Below are 18,981 nucleotides of genomic sequence, written 5' to 3'. Positions count from 1 at the left end.
GCTATGCATACCCATTATTTACCTTTACAGTTCTTAAGTATCATAGAGCAGCTCTGTGTCATATTAGGTAGCCTGGTTTGCTATATAGAAAACCAGTTATAAAACTACAGGAAAATAGCACATAGAATACAAGAACTACTCTGCTTCTTGTCAGGTCTATGCTTACACAATCTCACAATAATGTTTTATCTATATGCATTGAGAATCATGTCCACCGTCCAGTGAAGTTTTTATGTAAGTCAGATGGTACAATTTGAATTTTCGTGTGTCTTATATTGATACCAAGTAAAGAGACTTTCTCACACTGCCTTTCTATTACTGATAGCTTTTTCTAGATGTAGTATTACTTTGGTTTGGGGTTTTTTTGCCTGTTCCAACTGAAAATAAAAGAACTGCTCTGAACATTTACTACAAGCGAAATACTCCACTACCTTGCCAAATCAGAGCAGATCGTTTATATATTGCATTTTACCCAGATGATTCTGAATATAAAATAAATGACCGAATGTTTTAACCCTTATTGAAGCTTCCTCTAGTAAGGTTACGTTCCTTTTCTGACTAGCTTTGTGGCATTCATGCATGTGTTTAACATTATGTCCAATTTACACAGCATGCTAATGAATGATCCCACGTAAGGCCTAGGAACTCCGTACTGTGGTTAGGAAATGAGGCTCCGCTCCAGCCATGGCTCTTGTACCTATTCATAAAAGACGTTAATTACGCTGATTAGGCTTTTAAACCCCAGCATAACCAAATGGCGAGCAAAAGTTGCACAAACACCTGCACACTTAGGTACCCCGTTGTTAAGACGTGTTGTCTGTCAACAATTTATCAGTTGTAGGCATTTAACTTGCACTCACTTGAGCAGAATTAAGAGTGTTTACTTTCCTCATAAGAGGGCAGTCAGATATGTACCAATTTTGTTTTAACTGTGGAGAGCAGGGAGCTGGGAGCGGAGCGGGGAAGGGATCCAGGAAGGCCTAATCAATCACTGACAGATTACAGCTAAAGCCACTTCCATACCCATTAAAGCAGGACAAATGCAGAATTGCAACTGAACAACTTCTAGTTTTAAGCCAACAGTGGGACTTCCTAGTTATTTATCAAAGTCATTGCTGGTAAGCAGCATGCCTCACTGCTCGATTGTACTTCACAGCAGACAGAGCTGACTGAAGCTTCAGCCATGAAAGAAGTGTTTATGCCCTCAGCTGTGGTGCTGTCAGCCCTCTGGAATTTACTGTAAATCACACAGCTTTTATTGCAAGATTTAGTAGCTGATCCTCTGTGGGCTCTATTCACTGCAAGCTTGTTACTATTTGGATGTTAGCCTCAGTCCATAAAGGGACTTGCTACACATCATCAAACAGCAGCGGAAAACCAAAGGTTTCATTTTTCAATTTTCTAAACCCTAAACTCCTCAACAGTCATTGAATTTCATTGCAGAAAGTGGAAGTCTACTTTATTATGGTACTCAATTTCCCCAATGGAGTTATACACTTATAACATTACTTTTATTTCCAATGACAGGATCTGGCCATCTGTCCTGGCTGTAATTTCATAACACACTCACTAGTTTTTATTTTAAGGGAATTTCTAGATATTACATTGAGCTTGTGACAAAATTGTAATGTAGATATAAAGGCCACAATAATGATAACTACATTCAGTGCTGCCTAACATCTTAACAAAGTAATTTTTTTTTTTTTCTATTCCAAGTATAGAGGCGTTTGGATAAGCTTCTAACACAATTGAACTGACAAATAGAGGAAAAAAAAGTTTTGAAAAGCTGGAAAATACAAAAGGATAAGGGCTTTCAAGAGTGAGCCTCAGCCAGGACAGCATTATTCCACAGACAGTATGTATTTTATCAAAAATGATACCGTGCATCAGTTTTACCAGAGTCATTCCTACTAAGATCAAATGAGGCAATAAAGGGGAATGCTGAAATGTTTCTTTGTAATCAGTATCGTTATTCCCTGCGAGGCAGAAGGACCTGACAAGGCATTTAATTGTGTTTGTCACGCGGTCGGACAGGGGAGGCCATGCCTGTGCCTTCCACCTCGCGCCAGGGGAAGCACAGCCCAAGCTTCTTTCAGGGCCTCACCATCGCCTTGCGGCAGAGGAGCCAAGGCAGCGGGGCCAGACGGGCTACGTGACCCTCTGTGGTTTTGCCCTTCACATCACTAAGAATACAGGGTCGCTGCCTTTCGGCCACCAGATGAGCATCCCTCTGTCCCAGGACAGTTTCCTCCCGCGGGGCCTGCACGAGGCCTCCCCACCCTGCGGCGCGGCGCTAGGCCTGCCTGCGCCCGGGGCAAGCCAGGGGGTGCTGAGGGGAGCGAAGGCAATGCCCGGGCTGCTATTTCTCTCTTGGCTGAATGAAATAATTCTCAGATCAGCTTCTCACGTAACTGGTTCCGTGAGGCCCAGCTCACCTAAAGTCAAAGCAAGTTTTGTTACTGGCTTCAGCTGAACAATGTTTCTTGCGTGCTCTTCACTTTCAAAATTGCACTGTTGGTGCTTAATTTCAGCAAAGTTATGTGGAGTTATTATTTTAACCATCAGTTAAACCTGCTCTGGTTCCTATGTTAAGAAAAAGGTCGCAATGGCCTTGCTCGGAGGAATACAGCAAGACATTTACATCTGCCCCGGTTTTCTTTAAAACTCTCTCAGAAAGTGTCTGGATTCCCTTTCAGATTTAGGACCACTGTTTCGATAAATAAAATAAATAGGTAAGGCATGTATTAAAAATATTCTTTTTTTCTCAGCTTTTTAGTAATTTTTACTTCATTATTACTTTGGTTTTAAAGAGAAAAATGTTTGTATACCTTTCAAGTCTTAATCCCAGCGAATGACCCAAAATGGAGGGTTTATTTCTGGTTGGTGTATTATGTGATTTAAATGGATGCTATCCTCCTTTTACAAGCAAAGATCAGACTTCAGTATCATTATTAGAAACCTAACAATGGCCACAAAAAGATCTGCACGGCTGTACGTACTATGTGTATGCTGTCCTGTGCATACATTTAGAGGACATGTTTTAGTCTTAAAGCAAAAATTATTTTGCCAAAATATTAATTTGCTTGTATTTCAAGGCCATTATCTCTGCTGCTTCTACAAGATCATAAGTAGTGAAGCAGTCACTTGGTTTACCCTTCTGCAGTGGAGTACCATGTTTTTAAATCCTCAGCATTTCTAGCCACCTCTCCTGTTACCAGACTCCTCCCCCCATTCTTTTTTTAATTTCAGGGAATATTTCTGTTGTGATTGCTGAACTCTTGCAGTTAACCCAGTAATCTTTATTACTAAATTCATTCAAGTGTTATGTTGGTGTGTTTTAGCAAAAATTTCAGCCAAAGCCTCTGGCAGAAGAAATTGTGCTTGGTAAGTCAGTCCCAGGCAGGAAAATAGGTGCAACTGCATTTCTTACCTGGTTGTGTGCAGCTGCAATGTTAAGGCAGCATAAGAAATGTTCTCAGTTAGTACGTATATGGGGCCTGGTGTATATATACTGCTGAGTGACTGCCTCTTGGACACTCCGTGGGGTGCCACAGTGTGCTGGAGCAAACTGAAGAGCTCTTTTGACCAGAGTTGTTAGTGTGGCATTGTGGTAGAAAACTGACCCAGAGAGGCATAGGCCTCTCCATAATAGTGGCACCTCTACCTGAAACAACAAATCCTTTCAGGATACTCTGAAGGTATGAAATAATCATTACTAAGGTAATTCAGTCTGTTTAATCTAAATTCTTGTCCAATACAGAGAGGTGGTCTCTCTTACACATTGCACAAGCACCGAATAGATTTGCTTCCAACATATTTAAGGCCTGAAGCTGAGCTGTTTCATAGAGGAAGGACTTACTGCCCTGCACACAAGATGCATATGGGGAGCAGCTGCACTGTTAAGAGCTTTTCTGGTTTTAAAAATTATTATATTCCCTTCAAAGATGCAAAGGGTTTTTTTTATTATTTATATTGCTAAGTTATCTCTTTCTTACACTAGCTATCTTTTCCTCCCCACCGCCCCTACTTTTTTTTTTAATTTCAGTCTCTCTTTTACCCCTCCTGTGTTCATGAGTCTGCTTTACAGTTTTGATAGCTGCTTTCTCTTTGCTACTATTTCTAGATACTACAGAGGATGCTCCATAGGCGTGGGATCTCCTTTGCAGAAAGGTGGAAAGATTGGTCAGGCTGGAGAAAACTGTGAGTATGGTGCGGAAAAGCTGTTAATAACAGAGATTTGTCCAGTCTTTACTGCATATCTAGGGACACATTACCTTTTCTGTGAAAGTAATTCCTGAAGACTCAGGAATTATATATCCATGTAGCAAATTGTGAATAGGCTCCACTGGAAGGATGTGGGTATTCGGTGCTTGCATGAGTTTGGTGGGTGAGGCATACAGCAGAGGACCACGGTGACTGCAGGGGGTTCCCATGCACAGGGCCTTGCGCTGTGAAGGTGGCCACTGAGACCCCTGGCAAATCCAGAAACACCTGAGCCAAGAAGAATAAGCAGTTCATGATAGGCAAGTAGGAGACCTTGTCCTCTCAGTAGCACCATCCTGTTAGTATCATTCTGATTTCTTTCCACTAGCATAATGATACTGGTTTCAGAGAAAATACTGCTGATTTTCAGAGAAGTGAGAATACAATCAAGTTTGTATACGGGCTGTGTGTATTATGACTTCGATATTTTTCACATCCCAGTAATCTTACTTCATAGTTTCTTTCCTCGTGACCTCCATTGTATGACCATCAATTCTTTCCTCTCAAATCTAACTAGACTAATTCTCTTTATGATAATAATTACCTAATATGTTTCTGAAAGAAATGGCTTAGTAGTTTGTTCCAAATTTATCAAAGACACTAAGTAAATGAAAATTATCGTATCCTAAATTATCAAGCTAGGAGTCCACAATAGAAGAATAATTTACCGATGTTGAAAGAATAGCCAATTTACTTTGACAACTTATTCCAAGCAATTTGGGTGCGTGGGGAGCCAGAATGGATACATAGTAATTACTGTGTATGAAATTTAGAAAAAGATATTCTCATCATTTTTTTGTTTCTCTGAAAAAAAATGCTGGCATTTTAAAGTGAGTTTATTCTTGGCAGTCCCAATTTATCAGTGCTCAAAACTCACATTTCCATAGATTAGACAGACAGCTTTAACTCTTCTCAGTGTTTAGGAATTGTATGTGGGAGATCCCTTGGGATTTACTCATGCTGTAAAGCACATTGTGATCACATTTTGTGAGTTCTCTGTTCACTAAAGCCCCTCCAGCCTGTTCGCTGCTTTGCTGTGCGTTGGTCCTAAGGGATGTAAACTCAAATAAAAGGTAGTCTTGAAATATAAAGGTATTTTTAGCTTAGAGGAGAAATAAAACTGTATATGTAAGGGCCAAATTCACTGTTGTAAGTAGATCCACAGTCATTTACTTCAGTGGATTTGCGCCTGCTTCTGCAAGTGGATCAGCGTGTTTGGCGCTAGATGTGTAAAATAAATAATGGAAAGCATTTTAGAATAATGCTTGTATGAAAGCTAGACATACAGGGGGGCTCTAATTCTCACTCTCTTGCTTCCATGGGGCTTTATACAATTCCCATAACTGTGGATTTTCTCAGTGCAACAAATGCTCTGCTTCCCAGGAGATTTACCTTTCCTAAGTATATATAGCAATAAATACTTCAACCAGTGAAGTTTCAGAAAAAGTATTCTAAACACCACCCTATTCAACCTTTAAAATGCCAAGTATACCAATTCATACCTGGTATATATACCTGGACTATATACTATAATATATATACTAATACATATGATATATATACTAATATAAAAAAATCAGGATATTGGCCTTAGAAGTGTGTACAATGACTGATTGTAACTGAAAAGCTTAATATACATAATTAGGTACAGAATAAAGAATAAATATGTAACCAGGTAGACAAGAGTACAAATAACGTAGAGAAGAATGTACCATCCTATACAGGAGACCTGAGATAAACAGAGAAAAAGCAATGCAAGAATCTGCTTTTCTTAAATTAATTTTTTCTGAAATCCTTCTTACTCCTATGACAGGAAAGAAGGTTACTCTTTTGGTTGGGAATATCTCCACTGATTTCAGTGTGATCACTCCTGATTCTGATTTGGCCTTAGGTTTCTCCTTTCTTGGCTTCAGGGCAATAATCATTAGTCTTATAACCATTAAAGATGAAGTTTTTTAGCAATACAAAGCGGTTGATGTCCCTTTTGTCTGCCGTATGTCGTTACATTTTGATCCTTCTGGAAGAGGACAGCTGTGCGGCAGCGAGGAAGCGACCACATCTGTCCCGTCCTGGCTGCTGCAGGGGGCAGGGGATTTTCCTGGGATGTGCCTCCCAGGAGGGCAGCTGGCTCTTCTTGGGGAAAGAGAGTTTTGCAATGAGGGGATAAGCTGGGAGGAAAATCCAGCAAGCAGGACTTGATCAACAGGGGAGACTGCTGAGAAAGGCAGGGAGTGAGTATCCAGGCAGTACCTGGAGCCTGGCAAAAAGGAGCCTTTTCCTGCCCAAAGGGGACTCTAGATTTTGTGGCTGAAAAGTTCCTGGCCTGGAGGAGAGGCCGTGTATCACAAGGCTATGGCATACACACGAGGATGCTCTCTATGTGGGGAGGAGGTTGCTTTTAGCCTCTCTTAGCCAATAAAGTAGACTCCTGGCTTTCTCACACCCTAGGCTGGGGAACCTGCCCCTTCCCGGGCTCTCGTTTTCCTCCTAGTGTTTTTGGAGTGCTGACTTCAATAACAAGCTGAGACAACCCCACCTCAAAACTCAAGCTGATTCAAGGGCTCATCACAAAGGTTAACAAATATATTCATTGTGTTGTGAGTGTAGAGTTGATCAAATCATTCAGGTGTGAGTAAATTACTTCCTGGTTATCAGGTGTTTGTGAAATGACTTGTTTGACTCTTATTTGTAAATTGGAAGGATTTTTCAACCAGTTTATAAAACTATTTTGTATTGATTTGCCATAAAACTCTTGGTTTGGCTGTAAACCATTCTCTGTGACCATAAACTGTCTCTAAATCTGTTAGTACAGCATGATAGATTACCTAATTCATGACATGAGTTTTCCTGTCTATTTTTCTTAAAACGTGAGAAGGAATCTGTCTGTGTCCAGCTCCTCATGCATACAGGTGCTAGCCCAGTAAATGTCCTTTAATCATTCAGGCAACTATTAGCAGACTTCACATTTACACTTATTTTAAGATGCTTTTACATTGGGCTTACAATTGCTTAAATGAGGCTGTGGCCACATGTCATGTGCACCTGTGCATATACCATAAATAAAAGGAGGCACAAAGATTAAATGAAACAAACACCTGAGAATTTGTGTGTACTTTTCTGAACTGAGCTTTCTCAGATTTGACCAGATTTTGACTCTGTGTAAGTGCAAGAGCGTGTTTATGTGGCTGCCATGAGGCCAGTTTGCCTATTGCACCACTGGTGAATGGCATTCGCTTTAGCGCTCCATATCAGTAAAATTGGCAAGCTATTTGCAATCAATGCTAAGCAATCTGACACAGCTTCTAATTGAGCAGCCTACTAGCTGCAGTATAGAAAAAAAGATTTTTAGATTTATACTTGTAATGATACTGTCCATATTTACATATCATGTTATTTTATCCACTCCAGTATAATAATTTCGTGTGACTGTGCAAAGACTTCTGCCCAAATCAAAGTCAGTGAGAATATACCACTGAGGACACCAGTGAAAAAGTCGATACAATATCAATGGATGGGATACAGACAGTACATCCATCTTCAGTGTTCAGAATGTCTTGTAAATAAATATTCCCCCCCCCCTTTTTTTTTTCTCACAAGAAACTGAGAGCAGTAGTACTTTTTCCAGAAACACAGTTTTGAACGTTATTTTCAATCCACGCCTCTTTGTATTCTTTAAGAGCTGCTGCCATGTCTTGAGATCTACCAAATACAGTATGTCTCCTCTCTCCGCCTTGGTCAGTCTCAGGTCGTTACATCTCTGGGAGTGGAATCCCTTAATCCACCAGCTCTCAGGTCGGGCCCTGTGTTGTAGTCCTGTGAGTACCAACCAGTGACTACTCTTGCAGGTCCAGGCATGGGTCCTCCTTTATCTTTTGAAGCCTGGAACAGCAGCTCTCATTAAAATGACCCCCAAGCAACTTTTCAGCATACCAAAGTAAAAAGCAGGGGGTCTACACCCACATCCACATACCAAAGTCTCCCTATTTATCCACAGGTCATTCAGCACCACCTTGTTCTTCACATCTGAGCCAGGAGGAATAACTTGCTTTGCTTTACAGGCTGTTCTGACTGCTTCTGAATTTTCCAGACTGACAGCTTTTTCTCACTCTGGACAGCCTTTTCTACTTCACCCCAAAATCCTTTCCAGTCTGTAGGACAGGATCTTTTAACAGATCAGTGTTTTCTGATCTTCGTCTTCTCAGGCTTAGACACAAGGAGTCCGTCTTTCTAGCTATAAACCCCGTGCCGCTGTTTTGAGGGTTGTTCCTTATCTGGGCCATTCTTTCATCTTTCCTGCCCAGTTTTTTAATAAACCCTTTGCAGCTTCCTTTGATTGAACTCAGTTCATTCAGGTTAAGCAGTAATAGAAAACTGAATAGGAAAAAGCCACGTTTCATATTCATAGGAGGATACAAGTATATTTTTCCAGTTTGTCACCCATTTCCTTCAAAAGTGGCCAACTTCCTAGTTTTTGATGCAACAGGCATGTGTTTATTTGCTTTATACTCTGTTACAGATATGTTGTTGTATGCATAAAACAGTGATAATGCAGGCATACGTATTAACTGTTTTGACTACATGAGGCCTCGGGTTTAGCAGGAGACCTGTACCTATTCCTCGGAAATGTACACTCTAAAGATGTGGATACACAAATGCGTACACACAGAGGACACTGGGAATAGACTTAGTTCAGGACTATCAATTGAATAGATGCTTATTGCTGAGAGATGAGGAGATTGCATGAAATTCACTGAAAAAAGTGAATCATATGGTCTTAAAGATAATACAAAAAAAAAGTGGTAGAAATGTATACTTACAAATTACGAGCAATAAGATGCTCCTCCTAGCTTGATTGTGCACTGATGCTGACACTGTTGCATAAGATTCATGCAAGTCTTTGCATATTTATGTATATCGCTGATGCCAAACGTCCCTCCTTTTTGTATAAACTGCTGAATATCACCATTTTCAAACACATTTGACTGCCTTCTCTGCCTTGCATATGCTTCTTCATGGTGTTTGGTTGGCACGTATGAAGTAGCTGTACCTTGAAGGTTAAGAAATCCTTATGTGTGGCTCAATTCATATGTTCCCCCTGCTGTCCCTGCACCACACTGTGTGAGAGTCTGGCATGGCCACAGCATTGCTGTATTCTGCCTCTTTCTGAAAGCCGAGTAACTTCTTGCATTGCAGAACTACCTGGGGTGAATTGTACTGTTACAGATTATACTATTCTAATTACTGCTGAGGCAAGCTCAGGTTTGGTCTTGGGAATTACAAAGCCAGGCTGGGGTTTTGTGTGAGTGGGCACAGCAGACTCCATGGATGGATCTTGACCTAGGGGAGACACAATGTCACCTCTGGCCCTTGAGTTAATGGAAGAAGGCTCCAAGCAAATGGGACTGCAGCTGGCAGAGGTCTCCACACTCCCATTGAAGGTATTTGTCCCCTTTATGTTAAATGTATGTTAAAAATAAAAAAAAAGAGTAGACCTTGCCAGACCAAGTGGGTTTTCATTAGTAATAAGTATTAACACGTTGCTCAAAATGCTGTCTTATGCATGCAAGACAGCCTGTTTCAAATGGCTTGAAAGTTACAAGTCCTTTTTTTTTTTTTATGCTTTCTTGAAAGGAAAGTGGAGGAGGTGATTTAAAAATAAAATCTCCTTTAATTTACTTTGATTACTGGACTTAGACTGTCATGCTGACTTCACTGTGATAGTTTCTCTTTCCTTTTTCCCCGTTACAATAGCTTGGCAACTGCAGTGAAACGAACCTGAAGTGACAGCTTGAGACAAGGAGGAAAACTAATATACACTGTGGAGTGCAGGGACTGGCCTCGTGGGTGACGTCACTCAGAGGGGCACCATCTGAGTGTCAGAGCTGTCACGATTCATTCCCCACATATCAAGTCTGCTCTGCTTTTCTGTGGAGCAGGAGCTTGTTACCTTAGGTACTCGAATCAAATATCCCTTTCATTTGTTTGTATTTACTCAAGTGTGTTTCGAGGAGACTGAAACCAACTACGTCTGTAGCCACCAGTCATCAACTAGGTTGCGTGTGCTGGACTGTGTGACCCAGCAATATGAGTGGCTGTCAAATGTTTGAGCTTCTAATATGCACTCTTTTTTGTCTCTCCTGAACTGCTAGTCTTTGTGAGCGTCCACTCTACTTGTCATCTGAAATAAGGGTACAAAGCCTGTGTCGTGTATACAACAGTCTTTGGTAGTCAGCCACATCTTCTCCTTTAGGCCATTGTCTTTTCAGCCTGACTGAAGCCTCCTGCTACCATGCACACGAGCAGGAGAAACCCTGCTTCTTTCTTTTTTCTCTTCTGCCTATTTTCCTCTTTTGTTGAGTTCACAGAGAAGTCGGTGTCAGATGAGTGATAACACATAGTGAAATGCTGTTAAATATATGGGATTCCAAACATTAAAATAACTCTTCTTCCTTGAATTATCTTTCATCGCAGGTTGTCTGAAAGCCCAGAGAATTTAGCAATACAATGTCTGGGCAGGATACTTCTGTGCACTGAGATATAATAAGAACTCATTAGGGACAAACCACCAAAAGGACAAGGTGGGGGCTGCGGCATCACAACTATGTTAAAAGTTAGATCCACTCATACACAGAGTATGGGAGAGTATCAGAGAGGAGATTTCACAGTTACCGCTCTCACTGTTTGACTGCTGTCACTTTGAGCTGATGCACAGGGGCACAGCTATGTTGGTGTCCTCAAAATTGCCAGGTGTGGTGTAGCCTGGTGGACCTGCGTTTCGTGTCTTGTCCTGTTTCCCTTTTTCTAATAGCTTCGTATGAGCTTTTCTGGTGTTGTGAGCAATCTAGAGTAAGTAATTAGTCATGAGGCTGTCCCAGTTGCTTGCAGGGGGAAAGGCTGGGAACTCCTTGCTCTAAGAGTTAATCTAAAGAAGGGTCTGCCCTCCTCTTCTGAGCTAGTTCCTTGTTTGCCTACATGAAGCCATGAAAGCCTAGCTGTTGTCATAGGCTGGACCTTTTGGACGGTAGAGGTCACTAATTATTACTGTGCCCTAAAGCCTCTCATTCTGAAAAAAATAATTGCCTGTGGGGCAGATACTCTTTTAAGTCACCTGGCACTAGCTAATGGTGGGTCAGTGTATGTGTTTCTGCTATGTACAGCCATATGTTTATCAAGACAGAGTCTTGATGTGTAAAGGAAACACGGCCTGCCTTCTTTATGTGGGACTCTGGTACTTTATCTCCTTCTTGTAGCTGTTTTAGGCCATGGCTACCTGCTCATTAGCAGGGAACAACTCTGTCATATAATCAGGTATCGCACAACAGTAATGTTTTTTTTACAAATATTAATGTATTTCTTTGCCAGACTTACCCAAGGGTATCCTATGCCCTGCTCATATATGCAAGACATTCATGCTCTTCACAGTTATGTAAATTTCCAAGTAAACTGGGAAATGTATTTGCACAAATAATAAGATATCAACAAAGAACCAGAATTACACTTGGACTTGTCCTGGCTTCCACAGCACAGTGAAAGCTCCTGTAGCAGCAGCTCTAGGCAGGAGATCAGAAAGTACCACAACTGCCCTGCCCTTGGGATTTAGCCAACAGAAAAGGGAGGAAAGGAAGGGGAGAGAGGGAACCAGTGAAGGATACAAGCAAGTGTTGCTGATGGGGCAGAGGAAGGTTTCATTAATTCATCCTCACTGTGGAGAGCCCTGCACTGCTGGGCAGTGCTGCAAGCACTCCGATGAAGATTTTTTCCAAGAAGTACCCACCCTAAAGCTAATTTTTTCACCAACATATTCTAATTTCTCAATCAGTTTCAGTTCAGCCAAGCCCAGATATACTAAAATAAGGTGGTTTTTTTAAACTTCATTAACGTGACATGTGTTGACATTTTAAATTCAATCCTACTGTCATATTTAAGGAACATATGGAAAATAGTCTGTACAGATTAATCTAAGGAGCATTTTAATGTGGCTTTCCTTGAGTGAGTTGGTTAAATTGTGGTTAGATATGTCCTAACTTGAGAAGTGTAGAAACTGCAGGCAAGTGGTTTCAGACAAATTGATGTCAAATAGCAGAATACAATCATATGTTCTGGATCTTGACCAGAAAGGGGGATGTGACACAGTGCCTAACTAGTCTCTCATATGCTTGTATGCTTGTAGTGTTTATACTTACAAAAAAACCAGCAAGATATTTAATGGTGCAATCCAGATCATTTGTATATATGACCTGAAAGAGCTGACAGGATTTCACAGAAATATTCAGCAGAAGAAAGGGAAGAGGTTAAAGGGAGAAGGTGCTTAGTCATACAGTTTAGTGGTGGTTTTTGTCCGTGTTAGGTTGATGGTTGGACTAGCTGATCTGAAACGTCCCTTCCAACCTAGGCAGTTCTATGATTCCATGTTTCCAAGTGAAGGAATCGAGAGATTTGCAAAGACGGGTATCCCAACTCTAAAGAAGAATCATTCAGGAAAAATTGATGTGAAGTTACTGCTTCATCTCAGTATTGAACCTGATATTTCTAGATTGTTGCTAGTGAAAACCATAGCAGTACCTTTTTATAAAGCTTTTAGGAGGATCCACTTTCTGTTCCTGATTGGGAAACAACAAAAAGAGCATCTCCCAAAAAATCAATACTGGTCTTTGCATTAATATTAGAACAGACTGGGACGAGAATATGCAAGTCTTCTTTAGAGTTGTCGAGCCATGCAGGCAGTGTGGCTATGTTTTCTGTAAAGCTATGGCCCTGTTGCCTGCCTTAATTCAGATTCTCTACAGATTAAATTAAAAAGCTTCCTGTTACCAGGATCACTGTATGCTTTATGCCCATGGATAAGTAAAGCATGCCAACACTGGAAGAATGAACAAATTAACAGACAGCCTGGAGCAACAAGTAACTCGAACTGTCTTGACAATAAAAAAAACTGTGAAGGGAAGTTAAAGTGCAATTCTTATCTATTGACTAAGCCTGGGAAAGATAATAAATTCATAAATTCTTAAATTCTAGGTGGAACTCTTAGAAGAACAGATAAGAAGGACACACAGTATACAAATCCTGGGAATCCCAGAGGGGGAGGAAGGTAAGAAGCTACCATATATCCTACATTATGCTACAAAGAACAACTCACTGTATATTGAGAGCTTATCATGTTGCTGTGAAAAGGGCACCATAGGAGACCAGCAACTGCAGAAATGCTCTCCTAAAGTTAATGGACTTGGGGGGTCAAGGGGAGAGTATTTTTGTCTGCACAAAGCATCAAGGACATTTAGTTTAATAAGTGGCAAATTTTGATTTTTTTTTTTTTCCCCAGTGCTGGGCCCTGCACTCAGCAAAATTGTGCTCTTCAATGCCCAGAAAACACGCTTTCCAAGAAAATAAGTGCTATCAGTTAGTGTAGTCTGGCTAAGTTGTGAGTCAAATAGCCCCAGAAAATGTACTTATTCTAGATGCAGTTGAAGGCAAAATGCATGTGTATGAGAGAGAGAAAGAGAAAATTCTTCAGCTGAAGACTGCATAGCTGTATACAAACTATGATTTCAATGGGTTTTATTGTACTTTGATAATGATTTTACATTTCAGCTGGTGTCATTTTATACATAGTAACTGAATTCCATAAGCAAATGGCCATCCTGAAGCAGGAGACTATGGCAAAGTGAAGGGGTTGGATCTTTTTCTAGGATGCTAGAAAATCTACTTCAATTTCTATCATTAGTTCAGTTTATCTCCCTGCCCCTCATTTTAAATAAAATATTTAATACAAGCAGCTTTTTAGCTGGAACTGAATATTTACCTGAATTTTTGGAGGTTTTTTATTTGCAAGTGTATATTTACATCGGAAAAGTGTGTTCCAGGCTGGGTGATGTGATGGTGTTCCATTTGTTAAACTTACATGGCACTGATTATTTTTTGTTTCTTTGTTTCCGGGTAGCTGAGTCTGCTCTGTTTTGCCAGGTATAGTTCATTTTTGGATTTATGCTGATGGATTCAGTGGCACCATACAGCAAACAATTTGAATTTAAGCATAGGGGTTTTACTATAGTTTGACAGTCATTGAGAAATGTGAATCACTATTTAATAAACAATTTATTTAATAATAAACAGAGACAATAACAATGGAAATAATGACAGTGCTGATCTAACTTGTACTCCCAATTGCATCCAGACCATTCTTTGGTTCTTTCTAATCTAAACTACTCCACTTGCCACTTGCATGTTTGGTTCTGTATTGTCAAAAATCCCCCAATACTCTTGGCTTCTAGCCTCTACTTAATGCATTTTCAAATATAGTGCTACCCTGTCCCTTGCTATAGGAAGGAAATCCCATGCACATTTGAAAAGCTGTCTTTAAGACTAAAAATGTGCCTTAAAACTTTCCTTTGCAAAGAATCATGAAAAAAAGTAGCCCTTTGGGTCACTAAATCAACTGATCAACCGATACCAGTGATTCTGCTGATGAATATTTTCATGTCATAATTCTCCTTAAATCCGTATCCTTCCCTTGCCTTTTGTTTAGTCCTTAGACTGAAGGGCATTCAATCAGGGATTATCTTTTTGTTCTGTGTTTGTGCAACCCCTATCACAATGAAATCCTGCTCTGTGACTAACGCTTCTAGGTTATATGGTAATAAAAATAAACGAGTAATTGTAAGCATAGTCTTACTGTGGGGCAAACCTTCAGTTATTACATTATTACTTCTAATTTGTTTATGATGTGATCAATAAAACACAAGACTGTTCTGAATTTTGTTTGATGAAGAATAGAAAGACATCAGCCATAGTCTGCAGCGTGTCTGACAAGTCACCGGTTTTCTGCTACTGTTTTTCTCCCCTATGGTTAGAAGTCCAAATCAGTGCCAGATATTCCTAAATAGGGACATCTGTAATAGGCTTCTTGTCCTTTACATGCCTCCTGCCCAGATTCCATCATCACTCGTCTTCTTTCTGTGTTTTTAAATGATTGCATTTCTCATATTAGGCAAATCCTGTCCCTTACCTGGATGATGTCATTAATCTTCTTTTGCACCATGATATATTACTAAGTGACATGCTGCATTGTATACGTATTGTTACTCCACTCACACGCTTAGTGAAGACACTGCTGGCATGTGGAATGCAAACGTCAAGTCAGCTGTGAAAAAGTTCTTTTTAAAAATCATGGAAAGTATGTGCGCCAGCAGGACAGACTGCCCTTTTTACTGCAGATTAAGACACAAAAGGATGAATTTTAAGAGAACCAGGAACACTTGCCAGAGCTATGCTGATCAAATTGCTTGTGTATGATGCTTTCTATTCCAGCCTGAGAAATTGCTACAGGAGGAATGTGACCTTTTTGGCTCATTTTCCAATACTAATTGTAAAATTCCAAGTTTATTGGTTACAAAGAGTTAATTCTTTGTTCCCCTTGGTATTAAACTGACAGTTCTTAAAGACCTGGTCTTATTTATTGTTTAGGAAGCATAAAAGTCTCTTGGCAGGCTCTTAAGTGTTGTGAAACTCCTTTTTGTAACCAACAGAAGGATGCAAGCAAAAATAACAGCCGTAATTTTGAGGACTAACCGGCATGAAGCACGAGGGAAATGATAAAATACTCCATTCAGTTGAAGTTTGCTTGTTGCCAGTAAGATACTACTAGCTCTTGAATGAGACATGCCATTTCATTCAAAAAAACAGGGACCAGCACTCCCTTTTGGCATTCAGATAGCAAAGAATTTCATAAATTTAAATGCTGTTTGCAAGGGTGCAAACTGACCTCCTAGGATTGACTTGGAAACTGTATTCTGAACAGCTATGTCCACCCAGCATAAATGAAGCGTAATGTAGCCATCAATCCTCCTTCCAGTGGTGTCTTACACTGCTTCTGGCCTTTCTGTCATGCTACGTTTTTGCTTAGCATTAAGGTATCCCTGAACCGTTGGGGAGCATCCATGCCATATCAGTCCTCTCTTAAGAGACTGTAATTTGAGAACTAGTAAGCCACTAATTAAGAGACTGAAGCATATATATAGTTTGTAGAGAAGATCATAACGGGGACAGAATACTTTTAGTCTTATCATTAGTTGTCTCTACTGGATCATGTTTTCATAAACTTGTAGCCCACTACTGGCTCAGTTTTTAAACCGTTGCTTATGTTTGATCTTTGCTAGAGCCAAATAGCGCATTAAGAAACTCAGTGACAATTGAGATGGAAAGCTCCTGCTCTGGAGGCTTTTTTTGTTTGAGTTTGAGAGAGCAAAACAACTCAGTGCAGTTTAATGATGTTCTGGTGGATAGAAAGTGAAAATATTTTCATTGCTTTGGAGAACAATAGAGTTGGCCTAATTCAAAATACCACTTTCAAGTACTGAAATTCCATTTCATTTGTTAAAGCTCTAAATGCACCTTTGATTACTTTCTTATTACCTATTGACATTGTAAAAATGAATTTATTATGTATTGTTTATTTTCATGAATATTTAAGCATATCCTCACACTTTATCATAAAAATATTTTTACGTAATTTCTGAATAATAAATTATGAACTGCGATCCTCGCTGTGCATAGCAATTGTTAAATGGTGTACTGTTTGCAGACATTAAGCCGTCAGTGTTATTTGACATGTTGCAAAATCATGACCCCTTTAGAAGAAAATACAGCAGTAAAGCATTCCTTCCATAGCAACTATATTCATAGTAGCAACGTACCAGAGTCAGTCAAACTAAATAAACCATCAGAAATTCTGCTGCCAATCGGTGGTTGGGGTTTCCATTGTCAGATTTTGTCTGAAGTCACAATACAGATAAGTGAAGAGTAATTTTTTTCACTAGTGCAAGGCTTCTGATTGATATTACAGTTAGTTTCTGTAAAGAGGGACCGTAGTGTGGGTAGTGGTGCCAAATTTTGCTTTAAAATGCTGCTATGGAAATCAGATATTTTTTTCAACAGAAGCTGACAAGAGGTAGGCAGATTATTTTTTTCTTATTTCTTCCTTACCTCAACTACATGCTGTCAGTTAGGAAGCCCACAGGTCTGTACTGATGTGTGTGTGATTTCCAGTTTTTCTTCTGTGCTGGGATCAAACTGGAAGACATAGCATGTCAGCACAGCAGTGTGGGTGATGGCATCGTGCATGACAGAGAAGGCCTTCTTTCCATGCAAGCATTCTCTGAAGTGGGACACTCAAAATAATAAAACCTTGTTCATTTCTAAAATGTAGTTTTTAGTGTGTTTTGACAAATATCACTAGAAATTGGTATTTTAAGCTCATAGAAGGCTCTGAAAGAAAAACAATATTCAAACATCTCATCAGAAACCCCTTTTCTTGATTAATTTGAGGCTTTTTTGGAAGAAACACAAAATTCCTGAGGAGTGGCAGGAAAGTAGAATATAAAGGCTTCAAATTAAAAATTCAGTTTTGTCTTTCCCTTTTAATATTTTTAAGAGAGGAAAGAAAACCTCCAAAATTTTAATTTTCAAACTATTAGTCTGTTGTTACATAGCAAGGAGGGGAAAGATGTTGTTTACTGCACTCTTATAATCATGGCATTGAAGTGTAAATGAGCTTTTTAATCTCATTAATACAGCATATGATTCAAGTAACTGACTTTAACTTGTGAAAGATACCACCGGTTTTAAGGTGCCACTGAGGACATGGGTACACGAACAAAGACTCTGAGATAAGCCAGGGTGCACATTTGCTTTGTCCTAGTGCGCACAATGTTGCCTGTCTGTGTACTCTCACTTCATTCTAACTGTGTGGTACTTCACTTCTAACAAGGGGCAAGATTTTTCTGCTTCCTTGTATATAAACATCTTAACATCAGAGATACGTGCTTCCCTCACCAGTCTCGTCCCCTAATTGAAATAACTTACATGACCTGGCTAGTCTGGCTAGCCAGGCTAGCTACTCACATCTAAAGCCGTACCTAGTGATGTACTTGTAACTATCGAGATTAGCATGATATATTTTAGAAAATAATAAGTTCTATGACAACTGTTGCTAGCTGGTGCAGAAATTACCTTATTTTGCAGAGCAAAGAATACTGGAACAAAGAGGAATTACCATCTCCTTCTTTGGTAGGTCCACAAAAACTACACCTTTTTAGTAAATAGATGCCTCTAAAGACTTATTTGTCTTTAAGTTAATTAATTACCTTTCCTCTTTCATTCAAGCTTTACTAGCTGCTATTCTCAGCTAGGTAACAGGTAACAGACTGAAGCACTCTAAATGAAGGCTGCATGTCGCAGAGTTATGAATTAATGCAACCAACGATGAGGGAAAAGTGGTTTCCAATACTGTCACACCAACCTTCCATTACAGAAGTTTGAGGTGACAGTGAATGCAAATTGGACAATAAAACTCAAGTGCTGCAGACCCAACAGACACACGGTCCATAATAGGAGAGTACAGAAATTTCATTTCCACCTAGAGCTTAATGCAATAAAACCCCCTGGTATTATACACTGGTGACTCAGTGTTATAGATGAGGCATTTTCCTTGAAAACATTAAATGGTCGTGATTTTGGTTTGGTCTGTGACCCTGAGGATGACTCCCAGTTACTGCTGGTCAGTTTATTTGCTTGCTTGTTTGTTTGTTGTTTTTGCACATCACTCTAGAGAAGTAGAGGCTTCACAAGAAGAATTAAACTGGCTTGCTTAATTTTTTACTCCTATAGTGTTGCTACTGTAATTCCATAGAGTTCTATTATCTTCTTATGCAGAAGCACATTGTA

At 39.8% G+C, this 18,981-nt stretch overlaps 1 protein-coding gene across 5 annotated transcripts in view; it reads left to right on the top strand.

Moving 5' to 3' along the window:
- Positions 1-18,981, top strand: part of FIGN (fidgetin, microtubule severing factor) — a 318,372-nt gene that overhangs the window by 173,058 nt on the left and 126,333 nt on the right. For 4 of the 5 annotated variants that reach the window (XM_054207894.1, XM_054207889.1, XM_054207893.1 and 1 more), the window contains one exon: positions 4,124-4,200. The gene's annotated coding sequence lies outside the window, so the exon portion shown is untranslated. Of the gene's footprint in view, positions 1-4,123; positions 4,201-13,201; positions 13,352-18,981 lie in introns of those variants that run through there. The other variant, XM_054207891.1, reaches the window with a different exon arrangement.

Source organism: Rissa tridactyla, chromosome 7 (assembly GCF_028500815.1).
Source record: "Rissa tridactyla isolate bRisTri1 chromosome 7, bRisTri1.patW.cur.20221130, whole genome shotgun sequence".
Taxonomy (NCBI): domain Eukaryota; kingdom Metazoa; phylum Chordata; class Aves; order Charadriiformes; family Laridae; genus Rissa; species Rissa tridactyla.
This window is presented reverse-complemented; position numbering and strand designations above follow the sequence as displayed.